Raw genomic sequence first — 18,126 nt, forward strand, 5'->3', positions numbered from 1 at the left:
AATTGTAAACCGTGCCAACATAATTCTTGTATTTCTTTCCGGTTTGAAAATGTATATACAACTGGAAACATAATTTTTCTATAATCAGTAATATAAGAAATTGTAAACTTGATTGTCAATATATAGTTTAGGAAAATAGTATGAGACTCAGGGAACAGTGAACCGATTCACAAATATATATCTTAAAGAAAGCTATTTTAACTTTATTTGGTCACAGATAGATTCACAATTTCCCTACACTGTCAGCATCTATTTGCAGCTAGTCACAGATAGATTCACAGTTTCCTAATGTTTTATGTACTAAGCAAACCTTTTGAAGGTACATTTCGTTTTGACATGACTTATCGCAGAATTTCCCATTCTTTCACTTAATTCATTCCTTTCCCCAAATATATGACACATTCCTTTCCCCAAATATATGACAGAGTGCACTCGCATGAACACTACGAGTTTAATTACAAAAAAGAGTTATTTTAATTGATATATAGACTAAATGCGTTTATTTTGTTAGAAGAGTTCGATTTTAACTGCATGAAGATATTTTTAAACAGCTGACCGTATCGGACAAGTTTTCTACAAGTTACCCCAGTATTTGCAATATAGAGATATTGCCCGAAGCTATTCGAGACAAAAATGTATTAATTGTGAGACTTTCATTCTGATTAGGTAGATCACAAACAACACGTAACGGTAAGGCGGTATTGCACTTTGATCCTCTGACTGACAGGATGGGATATTGTGTCATCCGCTTTCCATTAACTGTTTGGCGGGAGTAGCATTTTGCGCGTATTTAAATATGCATAATCTTTAGTAACTATGATAGTGTATGTACAATTTTGCGAAAAGAACTTATGTTTCTTCTTTTTATTACGATATTTTTAGAGACATTCCTTATGATACATTTTCTGATTTTCGTTAAATATTATAGTTGAATAATAAATTACATATTATATAAAGTTACGCATTTCTCCCTTTCTTTTTTGTTCGATTTTTAGACAGATGAGAGATTATAGTACATACTAGGAAGAAAAACGTATCTATTCTAATATACGCTAGCTCCCGTATAAAAGCTGTATTTTTTGCCCTAATGTGAATAATCTATCAAATCATCACACTGAATCTAGCCTGTATTCTGTGACAGAGTTTACTCTCAGCGTAAATTTATATTTATAATTATTCATCCTCAAAAGTTATTTAAAATATTTCATACAAGAATAATTATGATAACTTGGTATAAACTCATCCTTAAAAAGTGGATTAAAAAAAACGCAGCAAAATCCATTAAAAATGTATAAGATCATCACCGAGGCATTTGGAAATATATTGGATAATTTCACCTTATACTTTTTTTTATTATCTGTTCATACAGTATATTTCTTTTGGTTTCATTTTTATTGTGCGCCTGTATGTTCAATCTGTCATAACCATGATAACAAGTAGTTTAATATGTATAGTAACTATAGGAGAAGGACACAATAAGTTACACTAACTTTGTTTCCTAATCCTCATTTTATCTTTAGAACTGTTGTATCATGTTATGCATATATGTATAAAAATACTGTTTAAACTAATTTCACCTTTTCATTTAATGACTTATGTAAAACAGCGTGTGTTTGAAATAATAGAGAAGTTCACTGAAATGGAATTAAAAATGTATTTTGACACTTGTTTAGAACGAAACGATATGACATAAAAAGAAAAAAAAAACTTTTATATTTGTTCTTAAAGACAAAGCTTTAATCGGTAATTAATGAAGACCAATTAGTAAATATGTTTTGATTACATTTAAACTTTGAAATGGAAGCAACAAAAGTTAAAAAAATTCCACTTGTGATTATACACAGGTATCATGCAGACGACGCGAGCTGCGCATGCGCTTTACCATCTCCAATCTACACGCTGCGCATGCGTATAATGCAAAAAACACGTCTCCCGCTTTCGCACGCTTACACGGTTTAAAACTAATTTGATTGGCTGCACGATTAACCAAGCGTGTAACGTGAAACGTGTATAAATGGTGCCACGCAAGGGTTTAATCGTGTGCACGGGGAACAAACACGCAGGCGCCACTGTAAGTTGACAAAATCATAGGAAGCAGGTTTTAACGGGTAAATCAAACACAATTGAATAAATCCTAAATGTTTTTGTTGTGCAAACAAAAAATGTATTATACTTAACAAATAATCAAGGCCTTCGAGTGGTTTATCGTCTAATTTATCATGGTTCAGAGTTCAGATGCGTAGGAATTGAACCACGAGGGCGTTAGCCCGAGTGGTTAAATACTGAAGCATCTGAACGATGAACCGTGGTAAATTAGACGATAAATCACAAGAAGGGCTTGATTGTTTTCATTCTGACATGCTCATTGACATATTATAATAAATATTATGCTGGACTTCATTTACCCGTGGAGTAATGTATCGGACGTCATGCGGCAATTTGACGTCATAATTGACGACATAATGCTCTCTTATCGGTCCGCGCGTCAACCGTTGTTTATCGCAGAATATACAGAGCTTGATTTCCTTCTTTGTTTAACTGGAAATCAAATCAAATCATGTTAGAATGTGTCTTTAACCGGTTTCACTTTCCACTCAATTGTGTTATTGCAAGGAAAGTAAGCTAATAGATATCTCTGATTACAAGTACTGGCCCACGGCAAGAATTGTCATTCTTTGCGGATCACAACTTAAAATCAAATATTAAAACTTCTGTTATTGATATTAACAAAACTGTTATTAATTTCACATTTGTAAAATCATTTTGGGTTATTTCAAGGACTTGGAAATCAATTTTTAGACTTTATTAAATGTATTTCTACTATAGAAAATTTTAGCGTCTATCTCTATGTTATAGGGAAAAGATGTTCCATTTTGTGAAGAAAGCACGAAACTTTGCCTTTTACTATTTTGAAGTATGCTGATTTAAAACAAGAAAGAGACACGCGAATTGCTTAGTAATACCTCATTCAGCGTAAAATGAGGCCCATAAAGAGTACCTATGTTTTATTTATTCTAATCGTATATTTTTTAAAGCAATTTCCAAAAAAGTCAATTTATGACCTCAATAAGTAATTATGTTGAGGCAATATTTATTCAGTTACATTTTATACACATTTGATATATAAGACACAGACAAATGACATAGATGAGGCCCTAAAAGGGAAATATGTTTAATATATCATTTACATGATGACTTTATTTCATTAGAATGAATATCATATCACTAATTAAGTAAACAAAACTAATTGTAGTACTGAATGGTATCAAATAATTATTCAAACATTCGTTACATTTTGAGGTTCTTTAAGGGTATTTCATAAAACAAGTTCACATAACCGCACATACTGTAATTCATATAATAGTCTGTATTTCTGTTCCGTACAATTTTCACTCTCACATTGATTTGACAGTACTAATACTGTACGTTAAAGTTTCCTATGAATATAATTATTAAGCAAATATACATTTACATTCAAAGAAGAGACTAAACATGCTAAATAAGGGGTTATTTTGTGTTTTTCATGTATTGCAGCATCTTATTTAAATCCCTGTCAAACATGTTATATAAAACAAATTTTATATGTTTTCAAGACAATGAGCTGGCAATACCTTTACCATTAGATTTCTTTTCCTACTGAACCCCTCCATAGTGCTCTATGTTTATGTTTATAATCATACAAGTTTCTAAATTGAAGTGATGTATTGCAGACACCGAAAGAACTCGAATAGTTACATATAAAAGTAGCTATATTACAGGAAGCCATGCCAAAATAATTTAGATGTATGTATTTGAAAGTAGAGATTAATCGATTAGTTTAGGCACGATACTTGGCCCGCACTAATATTCGTAAATAATTAGAACAATATCCATTTCTAAAATGTTCCTTTACTTATTTCGATAAACGATAAACAATAAAACTCTTACCAAATCCAAATATCCGTTTGTCGCATTTTGGCAGGTTTTATGATAAATGCATCTACCGACACATTGCAAATATTTCAAGTATTCTCACGCGAAACGTAACTTTTTCTGCTTAATGTAAACATCTAATATTGACAAACGCAAATTGAAACTGCGTAAATTGCTAAATTGAATTTCGGTATCCAGAATTGGATATTGATTGATATATTTACTTGAAGTGCAACAATTAAGACGCCAGTAGTGACTTTTTCTTACTTGAGAAATTGACTGATCATTTTTGTTCTCCTGCTGCTGTCTTGATTTACCAGTAAAACATATGGCATTTGAAACTGCTTTTGTTCAAACACATTTTCCGAGTACAACGAGGTTCAGTGGACAAACATAGTGTTATATTAATTTGTTTGCAGAAAAGGAACGCTCAATCTTTGCCGTAGAAAACTTGCATGCACAATAGATTAGTTTGCTAATTGTTCATAATTTCAAATGTAGTATTCGGATCTAGTCTTCCTTTGAGATATGACCTGAAGCTTGTATCTACTCGTACCTCTGTATGTTCGAAACCCCGCAAGAGGTGTCTATTTTTTTAATAAGATTAATCCATCAAGTTTGCTTTGTAAAAAATTCATGGCTTTATCCAGGTACCAGTTCATAGCTAAAGTTATGTTCGAAGGAGGCACCCACGGGTTTTCATCCCAACATTAAACACTGTTAAAAGCCGGACAGTTCTTTTGAGACAAATATTGAAAGTTTGCTAATCATCGTGAATAGCGTTTTTCAGTATGTTTATTTCTGATATCCAGTTATTTTTATCTTGATTTATATTAAGTTTGCCTTTCACTGACAATAAATCATCAACAAAAAGTACATAAGAATGTATCCACTTTTTGAATATAATACATTTTCCTTTATGCTTAATAAAGCTATTAACCTACATTAACTGTTGTCTTATTTTATCAAAGGTTTCTAGTTTGCTATTGTTGTGGAGAGATCTGTTGAAGTCTACCTATATTTATAGTACATTTTATAAATGACAGGTAACAAAAGTTCTGACTATGGTTACGTAGTTATTTATGTGTAAACATTATGTAGCCTATTGTACATTGTAATTTTTACGCCAAAACGTTTGTAACGTAACGTCATCTTTTATGACGTCATATATTCATGACGTTGTTTATTTCATATCATATTTGTTTACTTCCTGAAGAAGACTAATAAAAATAGTCGAAACGTTGAATGAAAATGGAGTTAGCTTTGTAATTCTCCTGTTCTCTGAATATATATTACATACAAGGCTTCAGCATCAACTTGATCCTCCAGTATGGAAAAACAAATTAAAGAAATAAGAAAGATGGCGGACTTCCAGATGAGAAAATCAACTCACATCCAATTCCTGGAAAACTGCATTACAGATAACACTATATCAAAGGGTTTAAGATTAAACCTTAAAGTGCATGTTGGTGACAACAACAGACTTCATCAAGGAGTTAATAGAATTTTGCAAAAAACTTCACTTGAACTATGCCGAATGATAAAAGACGAGCATGCACTCCAGCTACATGAGTCAAAGGGAAGACTGACTGAAATGGAAAACAACCTTAGAGATTTGCTTTCGAACGAAGGTAAATTCAACGAAATTGCAGCTGAAATTTTCACAATAACAGAAGAGAAGAAAAACAAGATAATTGCGAGACAAGAAAAAAAGTTAAAATTTCTTCGAAATGAACAGAAACATGATGAAGTCATAATTACTGGTGAAGAATTACCACATCATGAGAAATCTTCAGCACAGAAGAAAAAGAAAAAGAAGAATGCAGAAATGAAGATGTGTCATAAACAAAATCGAAAGAATGATGAAACAATATCACATCAACAGTTAAAGACAGTTCAAACAAAAACTGACAAAAAGTCACAGCCACCTAAGCATGTTTCAAAGAATAAAAGTGCAGCTGTAAAACATGGCAACTCCAGAAATGGAAAAACCAAGTTTGAAACAAAAGTAGACTTACCTAAACAGAATGATGATACAAAAAAATCATCAGCGCCAGCAAACTCATACAAAAATGAGCAGTTTGACTTCAACACAAAAAGTACAAAAAACTCGAAAACCCTGGGCACCAACAAAACGAAAACCTATGCAGAGGCTGTACAACAGGGATTCAGTCAACAGGTCCAACTACAGAAGTCAATAGACGTAATAATTACGTGCCTGAAAAGTCTACAAAAAACAGAAGATTTGTACGAATCCAAAACAGGAAAAAATGGAAAAAGCACAAGAAACATCAACAGGAAGTGGCGAGGGGGAAAAAGACAGTAGTTAACCTTTCGGGTCGCAAACTTACAAACACAGAATACAGACTCTTAGGGAAAGGTTTGACTTTTTGTCCAAAGTTAGAAAATCATGACAAGATCAAGCTTGCTGAACAAACTTTTAAATTTACACGTCGATTGCGCCTTAAAGAGTATTTCTATGACCTGTCTAATAATGAGAGTCATAATCATAGTACTAATAATTTGAATAATGATTATAGTGAATGCCTTTTTTCAACAAGAAACAGTCTACTTTTACGCCAAAAAGTGGTCGTGACAAATATTTGGACTTCTATATTGAGGCCATTACACAAGAAATTTTAAGTTCTGTTTCCAATAAACGCAAGCATACAAATATTTCCCAAGATGAACTTGCATGCTTAAAGGGCCTGTCTCATGACCCAAGTATAATTATCAAAAAAGCTGATAAATCTGGTTCAGTAGTAGTTATGAATAGAGAAGACTATGTAAAAGAAGTTCAACGGCAATTGGATAATGATCAATATTATGAGAAGGTACAAACTGACTTCTCACCTGCAGCTATTCAGAACGTTATCAAATGTGTCGAAGAAATTGAAAACATCGAACCTAACATTAGGAATGAATTTGATGTTTTTCCAGAAAATCTGAGGACCCCACAATTTTACATACTGCCAAAAATCCATAAAACTTTTGATGATAATCTACCTCTCGGATACCCTGGCCGACCTATTGTGTCTGCATATGATTCATGCACGGATCATATATCTAAATACGTTGACCATATTCTGCAACCATTTGTGCAGTCCCTGCCGTCGTATATAAAAGACACAAATGATTTTATTACAAAGCTTAAACAGCATAAACTAAGCAACCATAAAACATTTCTAGTTACATTGGATGTTAATTCTTTGTATACAAATATCCCACACACTGAAGGTATAGAAGCATGCAAATATTTTTTGGAAAATAGTAACTATAATGGTAGATTGTCAGTGGACAGTGTATGTAAACTTATACAAACTGTATTAGAAAACAACTTCTTCAAGTTTAATAATGATAATTATCTACAAAAACTGGGACAGCCATGGGTAGTCCTATGGCTCCATCTTTTGCTTCCTTATTCATGGGTAAACTTGAACAATCTTTTCTTAATAGTTGTGAGTTGAAACCAGATGTTTGGTTTAGATTCTTGGATGATATTTTCATGCTCTGGAGTCATTCTTTAGATGAGCTTAAGAAATTTATTGAGTTGTTAAATACAGTTCATCCAATGATTAAGTTCACATATAACATATCTGAATCTGAAGTATCATTTTTAGATGTAGATGTTAGTATAGATGATGAACATAACATCAGCACCAATGTACATGTCAAACCTACCAATATTCACCAGTATGTTGATTATAGTTCGTGCCATCCTAAAGCATGTAAGGATGGTATACCTTACAGTCAAGCTAAACGGTATCGCCGAATATTTTCTGATGAGAATCAATTTTTTGGTAATATCGAACAGCTTCGGCAACACTTCCTTGTTAGAAACTACCCAGAGTCTGTTATTAATACAGCATTTGAGAAAGTTATGTGTATGTCACAAGATGATGCACTTAGAGCCTCTGTAAAACAAGATCAAAATATTGTGCCTTTTGTAGTTGAGTACAACACATCTCTTCCTAATATTGGCAACATTATTAACAAATACTGGGATTTACTTCAGCTGTCAGATAATCCTGCTGTTAAAATGTTACATTTGTGTAAACCTACCATGGCTTTTAAACGTCCTAAGAATTTGAAGGACATTCTAGTTAAAACTGACTTTCATATGTTGTCTGATGTTAATTTTACTTCGTCTAAATGTAATCGTTCAAGATGTTCACATTGTTCTTACATTACTGAAAGTGATAGTTTTAATAGCTCTCAGTGTAAGAAAACTTTCAAGCTTAAGAATAATGCAACTTGTAAAAGTTCAGATGTAATATATCTAATAACATGTAAGAAGTGTAAAATGCAATATGTAGGCCAAACTAGCCAGCAAGTTTCAAGACGCATGAATAAACATCGTTTTGATATTACAAGTTTTATCGATCCTGCATTTTCTAGTCATGTAGCAATTCATTTTAATCAAAATGGTCATAGCTTAAATGACTTTAGCTTTATGCCTATTGATGTTATCCATGATGATATGAGGAGGCTTCTAAAGGAAACTTACTGGATTCACAAACTAGATACTATTTTTCCAAAAGGAATGAATTCAAAAGTAATGTATAATTTTTCATAAATTTCTTCACTTCATAGTGTTTTCTGTTATGTAACACAAACTGTGGTTTTCTTAATGTCAGTTAGTACTGTTTTTGCTGGTATTTTCTTTTTTTGTCTATAACACAATTTACCCAGTGATTTCGTATCTTTGTGATCCTGTACTTACTGTTATTATGATTATTAACATTATTATTTTAAATAATGTCTATAATCTTACTATGTATTAAGTATAACCACTTTTATTTTTACTTTTGTCATAATATACTTTAAACAGTATTTTAGATATACATTTGTGTAAACATTATGTAGCCTATTGTACATTGTAATTTTTACGCCAAAACGTTTGTAACGTAACGTCATCTTTTATGACGTCATATATTCATGACGTTGTTTATTTCATATCATATTTGTTTACTTCCTGAAGAAGACTAATAAAAATAGTCGAAACGTTGAATGAAAATGGAGTTAGCTTTGTAATTCTCCTGTTCTCTGTAGTTATTTAATAGAATCTAAATTCATTCTAACTACTAAATAATTTCTTCCATATTGATTTAGGAAAATAGAAGGGATAACCTGCCAATTCGCGTTTTCAGCAGAAGTCAATTTTTCTACCCGTTTAATTTTCATTATTTTTGAAGAGGAATCAATATCAACCATATCAAGGCCTCAATCACTATTATATAATTGAACGTCTAAGTTTATCATTTTTACCATTCCAGAGAAACCTAAAAATATGGTTAATGACATATTTAGTACTTCTAGATTTTGCAATAAATATGGTAATGCTAAAGATTTCAGTACAAGAATTTTCTCATAAAATGTTAAATTTCTTTTGCTCCAAATTGAGAGACGTTTTTGGCATTGCCGAATTTTTTCATTCCAGTTAAGGTTATTACATTCGTCATTATTGTTACCAAAGTACATTCTTAAAGCTTTTACATAATTATTTATAAAATTTATATTCATAAATTATATTCATAAGTATTTATGCATGTAATTTTCTTCTGTTTTCTTATCCATTGACCTTCTGTTTTTACTTTGTTTAATTTAAAACCTACATATTTGCCAAATTCTTCAATTTCGGCGATTGCAACAGGAATTTCATTATGACTGTTTAGAAAAAGGTTAATATCATCTAGATGTGTCAATTTCATTTGGTTAGATACATCAGTTTTTACAGTTATTCTATTAATGTCTTGGCTTGATCATATTTTGTTGCCAAGATTTCGACTACAATGATAAAAAGAAGAGTTGATAATGGACAGCCTTGTCTTATTCCTTGTGTTATAGAAACAAAGCCGGAAATCCATCCATTGTTGGTGACACATGCATATATATTAATATGTATATATATTAGTAAATATTTTATCCAATCTTAAAAATGATTCCTGAAAGCCATTTTTTTCTAAAGTTATAAACATAAAACATCAACCGTATCAAAGGCCTTTCTGAAATCTAAAAATAGAACTGTTTCATCAATATTTAATTTATCAGTACAGTCTATTTTATCTTGGATTTGTCTAACATTGTAACCAATGTATCTATTTTATTATAGCCGTGTTGATCTAGACTCTCTTATTTCGGGATTACGATTTGTAAACGTTTGGCTAAAACTCTTGCCGCAAGTTTAAGATATACATTTAAAAGAGGTACATACCTCCAGTTTTCAATATTCTCCGAGTCACCCTTTTTATAGATCAATGTAAAAACACTTTGATATTGATACTTCTTTATGATTTCTATAACTATAATTCAAAGAATTTATCACTAAATTCTCTATAAGATCCCAAAATTTCCTATAAAATTCAACGGTTAATCCGTCTAAACCTGGACTTTTATTAAGATTCATTTCATTAATACCTTCAGTGCATTCATCATAAGTAAGTACTTCTTCACAGATCTTCACAGACATTTGCAAGGTTGGGTGTTGATTTATTTTCTAATATTATAGAGTCCAGACAAGTCCTAATATTCAAGTCACATCCATCTGAGCGACTAGTATATAGACTTTTTTATAACACTGAACCTCTTCCATTAAGATTTCATTTTTGTCTGTAATTCTTTTGTTATTCATAAAATGTTAATTTATAACCTTAATAGTTTGGCGTCATTTTCCTAAGTTAAAAAAAAAATATTTAGATATTTTTTCACCTTGTTCTAAAATATTTAGTCTCGAACGAATTTGTGCTCCACGTGCTCTAAAGTAATAAATGTCTTCTATTTCTTGTTCAATTTGAAAAATTCTGTGTTTGTTAATATCATTGGATATCTGCTGTATCAAGGTACTTAATTTTTCGGTCATGTGCTGCTTTTCTAGAGAAAGAAATTGTTTGCTCTTTAATTTCTAGTTTACCTAGGTTTGGTTTGTTCATTCTTAATTTCAGACTTCATGAAATTTGAAATAACGTTTGAAATGTAGGAAACATAGTTATCATTTTCAGCTAAAGAGTTGTTGAATTTCCAGATTGTGGGACAGTGGGTGCTCGGTATCTTGAGTTTCAAGGAAATAGCAAGATGATCAGTGTATTGATTTGTGCGGGTCTAATATCCATGATATCAGCTGGAAGGACTAGCGGTATATTTTCATCTACTAACCAGAGATCAATCCTATCTTTTTCGATTCCATTTTTACGCCGCCAGGTAAATTGTTATTTTGGTTCATTTATTTGTCTTCAAATATCTACTTGTATTTTAGTAAGTTTCATAAAGTTTGATACAGGAAATTTAGATTTTGTTGTTTGCCGTGCAAATTCTATCTTGTTTAGAAAAGATATCGTTAAGGTCTCCTGCTATTAGTTTCAGCTCTTGACTATTTCTGTTATAAGGTCGTTTAGTTTATTGAAATATGAATTTCTATTCTTTTGATCATTGAGGGCATAGATGTCAATTAAAGTGTAAGTATTATTATTCATTTCAATATTAAGGATTATATATCTTCCGACGGCATCATGAGGTTCATTAATTAATTTATAGTTTACCTTTTTAAAATAAAGTTCGAAAAACCTAGACTATTTGACGTTCCAAATGAATGAAAGCAATCCCAGTCTGTAAGTTGTAAAGACAACTCTTATTTCATTTCTGTTATAAAATGCGTTTTCTTGGAAGAAAACGAGTTGTATCTTTTGTTGATTCAACCATTCCATTACCTTGTACCTTTTTTTTTTTATCTTTTAAACCCTGTACATTCAACGAAGCAAAAATATATTATACAAAAGAGGAGTAATTAGCAGCGTGTTTGTATACTAGTCATAAATTGGTAACTGATTTTATCTTGAGACAATTTACCATAGATTGCCCCGCTACACCGCTAAAGGAACAGCCGGTGAGAAAGGTCTCGTTGTTAAATAAATTTGTCAATGTCAAAAAGTTTAGAAACGCACATCGCGCTTTAAGTGATTCATATTCATTGTTAGATGAATTAAATAAAAATAAATTGATGATTTCTGCGTTGCAGCAAGGTATGACAAAACATTTTTCAGAACGTAGACACAGGAGAGATAATGAAACTTTCAAAAGCTATCGCGTGCGCACGTGCTAGCCCACGTAAAGGCTATTGTATGCGCACATTGTATATATCCCATCGTGTGCGTAATCATTAAACTTTATTATATGAACAATATCAATTTCACGTGTCTTATACTTTATTTCAATCGCATATTTTCACAATTACTGCAGAGGCAAATTAAAGATTGCGTTTCATTAACATGCCCAAGTCATTAATTTTCTTCTTTAATTTCTTTAGAGAATAATGTTTAGACAGACACACAGATAGACATATACTTTATTCACTAAAGGTAATAATACAAAGTTAGGATATGCAATATTTGCTTCTTAACAAATTAATGTTTTGTTCCGGTAGCAATCATCAGAATATGAAATACAAACGTATTGATTTATGCATAAGTGTCAAGGGGGAACTCTTAGGATATTGTCCTATTACCCATACACATAGGAAAGCACTCTACTCAAGATTAGCCTATCTTATTTTGTTTAAAAAAAAATTTCATAAGGCGTTAATCTTGTTTACATTCGTCAAAAACACCACATGCATTTGTATGTATATGAATAGTTAACTTGTGAAATTTACATGATTTTTGTTTAAGAAAAGCCGATGTCATACATTTCTGTAACGAACTCAAGTACGTTTTTCTCACTATATTTATACGCAAATACATTACTTAATTTTTACGCGATATTTGCACTGGGTTTTGCAAAAAGTTTCACAATTGTTGTCATCTGTAATTATATATAATAACATGAGAATAATTTATGACGAGAGAAATACATAAACCATACATTGCCCTCTACACTACGTTTTGACATTTCCTTGACTTGTATTGCCTTGAGACACGTGTAAAAATGCAGATATTTAGAATTTTCGGTGACAGGTTGTCGGTGTTCTATGAAGATCTTTATCTAAACAGCTCCTGCGAAACCAGCCAGTGGTTTCTCCATGTAAAAAATCAAAGAGTTGCATTTCTGCTTTAATTGGGTTGATTTTTAATATGTTCACATATAAAACAGTCACTGTGTTATTATCCTTGTACGAATCTTTTTGAAGATGAATAATTATAGATATAAATTTACACGCCTAGTAAACACTGTCAAATAACCGGCTACATTCAGTGTGAAATGTTGATAAATTATTCACTTGAATTACCAAATATAATATACCAGTGACTTCGATTACAAAACATTTTTTTCAAAGGCAAAATTATTAAAGAATGGATATACTTTTCCTCCTATATACTATATTATCTTATCTGTCTGAAAAGGTCTGGAAAGACGAACAAGCAATTAAAAAAGAAGGAAAAGAAATGCGTGAGTTCCTACATGCCATTTATTATTTTATTATTCAACTTGTATCATATGTAACGAAGCTCAGTAAAAGTATCATAAAGAAATAATGTATCTAAAACATGTCACAGTAAAACAAAATATAAAGTTATTTTTGCAAAGTTGCATATTCACACAAGCGCAAAATGCCAAGGATAACACGATATCTCATCCTTTTAATCAGAGGAACAAAGTGCGATACCGCCTTTGGCGGAACGTTACGGGTTGTATGTGATCTACTCATAATTAGAATGACAGTTTCATAACTAGTATATTGTTGACTCTAATAGCTTCGGGCAATATCTCTATATTGATTGCAAATATTTTCTGATGCGTTCAGGGCTGTTTAAAACTATCTTCATGCAGCCAAAATCAAATTATTCTAATAAAATGAACGTACTATGTACCAATTAACAGCCTGACAAGTGTAATCAGTACTGACTTTACGAAGTAACAAGTTGAATTTGAAATTATAATTACAGTTGTGTTTGTAATGAAACTCGTAGTTTATATGCAGGTGCACCCTGAAATATATTTATGAAAATTTAAACGTACAACAGACCAAATATATTTTGACTGTTAGTATTATTATATGAAAGGGACCCTTCAACCACCCCCTTATTTGTTTATTAATTAAAGAGCAATTTGCATTGTAAAATTCAAACACAATGAATCGCAACAAGCTTGATATATATATTTATTTCAGTAAAGTCTAAATTATATGCACGCATTTAAAATTGGAAAAAAGTCCCATTTTTTAAGCTGGATATTCTCCCAACTTTTTAAGTTGGAAAAAATCCAGCATTTAAAATTGGAAAAAATTCTGGCTGGATTTTAGATTTTTAAAAACAGTTTGAACTGCCCAAAGAGTACTATAATTAACGTTTTCTGTATAAGAGTGCTCATTTCATCATATTTAAAACCGCCTTAAATAAATCTGATTTTTTTCTGAAAATGTCCAATTCCAGCTTTTAAAATGAGATTTTTTTTGTTTATTGCTAAATTTATCTAAAACCCAGACAAAATTACAGTACAACACAAACCTAAGTTAAACATGCCATTTGTTTCTTTAATAAAAATTCAAGGTGTTTCGCTTAAAAAAAAAAAACAACATCCAGTACGCCGAAATATGGGAAAGAAGTCCGACTGAACTTTGGAAAAATCCGACTGGACAAAAACATTTATACTTTTAATTGATATTTTTATACATAAATAATCCTGAAATATTCCAAAACTCCGTCGTTGTTTTTTTTGCTCCATGGTCCCTATACTATCATCCAAACTAAAACAGAAGTTCCTAAGACCCCTAAAATGGTAGTGAAGTTTGCCTAAATCCTGGTTTTGCAAATATATCCATGCCACAGTTGCCTATATGTATAAAGGGCAACTATTTTCCTACGGGTAATGACTGAGAATCAAGTTTAAAGCGGAAATATGTATTGAAAATCATAGGTATGAATTATCTGCCCTTGAAAATCAGAAAATACTAAAAAACCCAATTTTTAAGGGCAGATAATTCAAAATCATAGCAAGTGAACCGCCATTTTGATGTTTATTTCTGTTTCAGACTTTATTTGAAGTTAGTATACAAAGTTAAAGAAATTTGGTCAATGGGTAAGACAAGGATTTGTCATGTTCATAGTTAAAGACATTTGCAACAGTTTCTATATTGACAAGGGACAAATATTTTGTTACGAAAAAAAATTCTTCTTTAAACTTTTTGTCCTGACACCTGACAGAGAATCAAATAAAAAAGCAGAAATAATACATAACATAGGAACACAACCCTAGTCATGAATTATCTGCCCTCGGAAAAAAACTGAAAAGAATCTGCTTTCAAGAGCAGATAATACAACCCTAAGTACCTAGGATTTTTGATACATATTTCCGTTATAAACTTGATTCTAGGCAATTGTGGCATTTACGCTTAACCGATGTGTATGACGTAATGCTTTACCCATTTTTCAAATATATACAGCATACTACTGAACACATTGTATTAGATGATATTTCGGTTACTTAATTTCATGGTACATGATTTTTAATTATGTATCCTATGAATACGCAGCTTAAAAAGAAGCTGTATCCTTATAAACATTTTCTAGTTTTAATAAAACTTTAAGCTTTTGAAAATTGAAAATAGTTTGTTTGTATAAAGTTTTAACTTACTTACCTAGCAGACGGTTATAACTTATCCTAACTCCGCACAAGTGCTAGATCCAACGTTTTCTGTTTTATTTAAGTGACACTAATCACGCCTATAACTAACAATTGAATTCGACTTAAAGGGTAAGCATGTTGTTCGAAGTGATGGACATGGATGTTTTCGTTTCGACAAATATGTGAGAAGAATCAATAGTAATTATGAATCCTATGAATACGTAGCTTAAAAAGAAGTTGTATCCTTATAAACATTTTCTAGTTTTAATAAAACTTTAAGCTTTTGAAAATTGAAAATAGTTTGTTTGTATAAAGTTTTAACTTACTTACCTAGCAGACGGTTATAACTTATCCTAACTCCGCACAAGTGCTAGATCCAACGTTTTCTGTTTTATTTAAGTGACACTAATCACGCCTATAACTAACAATTGAATTCGACTAAAAGGGTAAGCATGTTGTTCGAAGTGATGGGCATGGATGTTTTCGTTTCGACAAATATGTGAGAAGAATCAATAGTAATTGATTGTACTGTATGCAACATTAATATTGTATGCATTGTACACTTGTAACAAATTCATTTGAAGGGCGGGGCGTTAATGGGAGGAGTTACAAACTTGCGTCAATGTTCTCACATCTAGATATAAACTTCCCTTTCTGAATTTAATTGAAGTGTATTTCCAACTTCCTAGAGGGCCACGATTTGTTGAATCATACAAAGTTATCCTCATCATCTCGCGAACAAGCTGAGGTTTACCAATATAATGTTTACTTCCTCAATCAACGGTATTTTGAATAATTTGGCAGGGCCTCAATAGAGCAACGGAAAACCCCAAACGACTGGTAAATAGCCCGTTCACCCCTATCCTCAAGAAAGAGGACCGCAGCAGTCCGGCAAATTTCCGACCGATCTCCCTTAACTCGATATGCTGCAAAATCATGGAGCAGATCATACACTCCCAAGTTATGTCACACTATGACCGGCATTAAATACGGGCAGACCAACAACATGGATTCCTCAAGACAAGATCTTGCGAGTCACAGCTTGTAAAATCAACCTTCACGATCTCGCTTCTGGACTGGATGCAGGTGACCAAATAGGTGCTATCCTACTCGATTTTAGTAAGGCCTTCGAAAAAGTGCACCACAAGAGACAACAGTGGTACAGTGCTTGACTGAATTACAAGTTTCCTGATTGAAGGCCACATGCCCCCCTCATCACCCGTGACCTTCGGGGTTCCCCAAGGCACTGTACTAGGTCCTCTCATGTTCCTCTTGTACATTAACGACCTACCTGATAGAGTACGATCAAATAACCGTCTATTTCCTGATGACTGTCTCCCTATGCAGGAAGATAAAATCTATAGAGGATGTCGCAGTACTACAAGAGGATCTGTATCAACTACAGCAGTGGGAATATAGTACATGGGTACATTGACGTTACAGCTCCACAGAACTTGCACCATACATCGGCAACTACAAGAGGACATGCCCTCCATTTCATCGTGCCATTTTACAGAACAGACTACCTCAGACACTCCTTCTTTCCCTCAGCTGTACGCCTTAGAACCAGATGCCAGAGCACCTTGCCACTGTACCCAGCTTGGAGGCAAGAGGGGCTTGGTGACATCCTAGCACCCAACAGATATTGTAAATATTTAAATGCACATCGATTGCGCGTACTTCACATCTTCTTTGTACAGTCACCATGTACAACAACGCTCCTGAGTTAGCCCAGTACATTAACGGAAGAAGAAGAAGAAGAACTATTACCATTCGTGCTCAGAAAGCAGTACTGTGTTTGAATCAAATGGTATCTGATCTTTGACATCATAAGCAAAATAGGTGTGACATGCAGTCAAATGTCATTAGAGATGTTCACAGATACTAGATCATTAGGTAGTGTGTTTAAGTTTGTTTAATGTTATCGAATTTTTTGAATAATTTTTACATAAATTCAATATGCTTCAAGTAATTAATGAAGTCAGCGATAACATAATGGTTCATTTATGCACATTAATTTAACACGTGACAGTGATTCGAAGTCAGTGATATTAAACACTCGGCAAAGCAGACTACAATGTATTACAATAACTCTTTCAATTATATTTCATTACCAAACGTATATCTCATGGCCAAAATTCAGTTCAGCCTAGACTGCTATCAATCGATTAGTTGCGTTCTTTCAGTAGTTTCATAATACCTAGTCATCTTCTGTTTGAAATGTAGTAGATGATTATAAAACTGTACATCTCTTTCACTTTTAATTGCCATGTAATTGTCGTCCGTCGTCATTCGTCGTAAACAACTGAACTTTTTAAATGTTCTATTTCGTACGTGATCTCCCAGTTGGCGATATTATTATCCCAAACCACACATATCTTACACTACTTTAGCTACAAATTACCACAATGAAAGAAAGCAAGCATATGCAGTAGTTCGGATTATACAGGCTTGAATGTCACATAGAACGTTTGGATAGGTAACTGATAGGGTTACATTAAATAATCAAGTGTTAACATGTTCAAAACATGCTTATGTTTAACTTGTTTTCCTTTTAGTAATTTAGAAATGTCCTATTATGCCTGAATGTGTGGTCGCTTTGTTGCCACTATTCTTTCTTACACAGTCATACCCTTAAAACTTGCTTCGAATGGACAACAT

General features: G+C 32.4%; 1 protein-coding gene across 1 annotated transcript in view; it reads right to left on the bottom strand.

Moving 5' to 3' along the window:
• Positions 1–15,663, bottom strand: part of LOC128546176 (CD109 antigen-like) — an 81,683-nt gene extending 66,020 nt beyond the window's left edge. The window contains exon 1 of the mRNA XM_053531193.1: positions 15,479–15,663. The gene's annotated coding sequence lies outside the window, so the exon portion shown is untranslated. The remainder of the gene's footprint in view (positions 1–15,478) is intronic.
• Positions 15,664–18,126: the final 2,463 nt, after the last annotated feature.

Source organism: Mercenaria mercenaria, chromosome 19 (assembly GCF_021730395.1).
Source record: "Mercenaria mercenaria strain notata chromosome 19, MADL_Memer_1, whole genome shotgun sequence".
Taxonomy (NCBI): domain Eukaryota; kingdom Metazoa; phylum Mollusca; class Bivalvia; order Venerida; family Veneridae; genus Mercenaria; species Mercenaria mercenaria.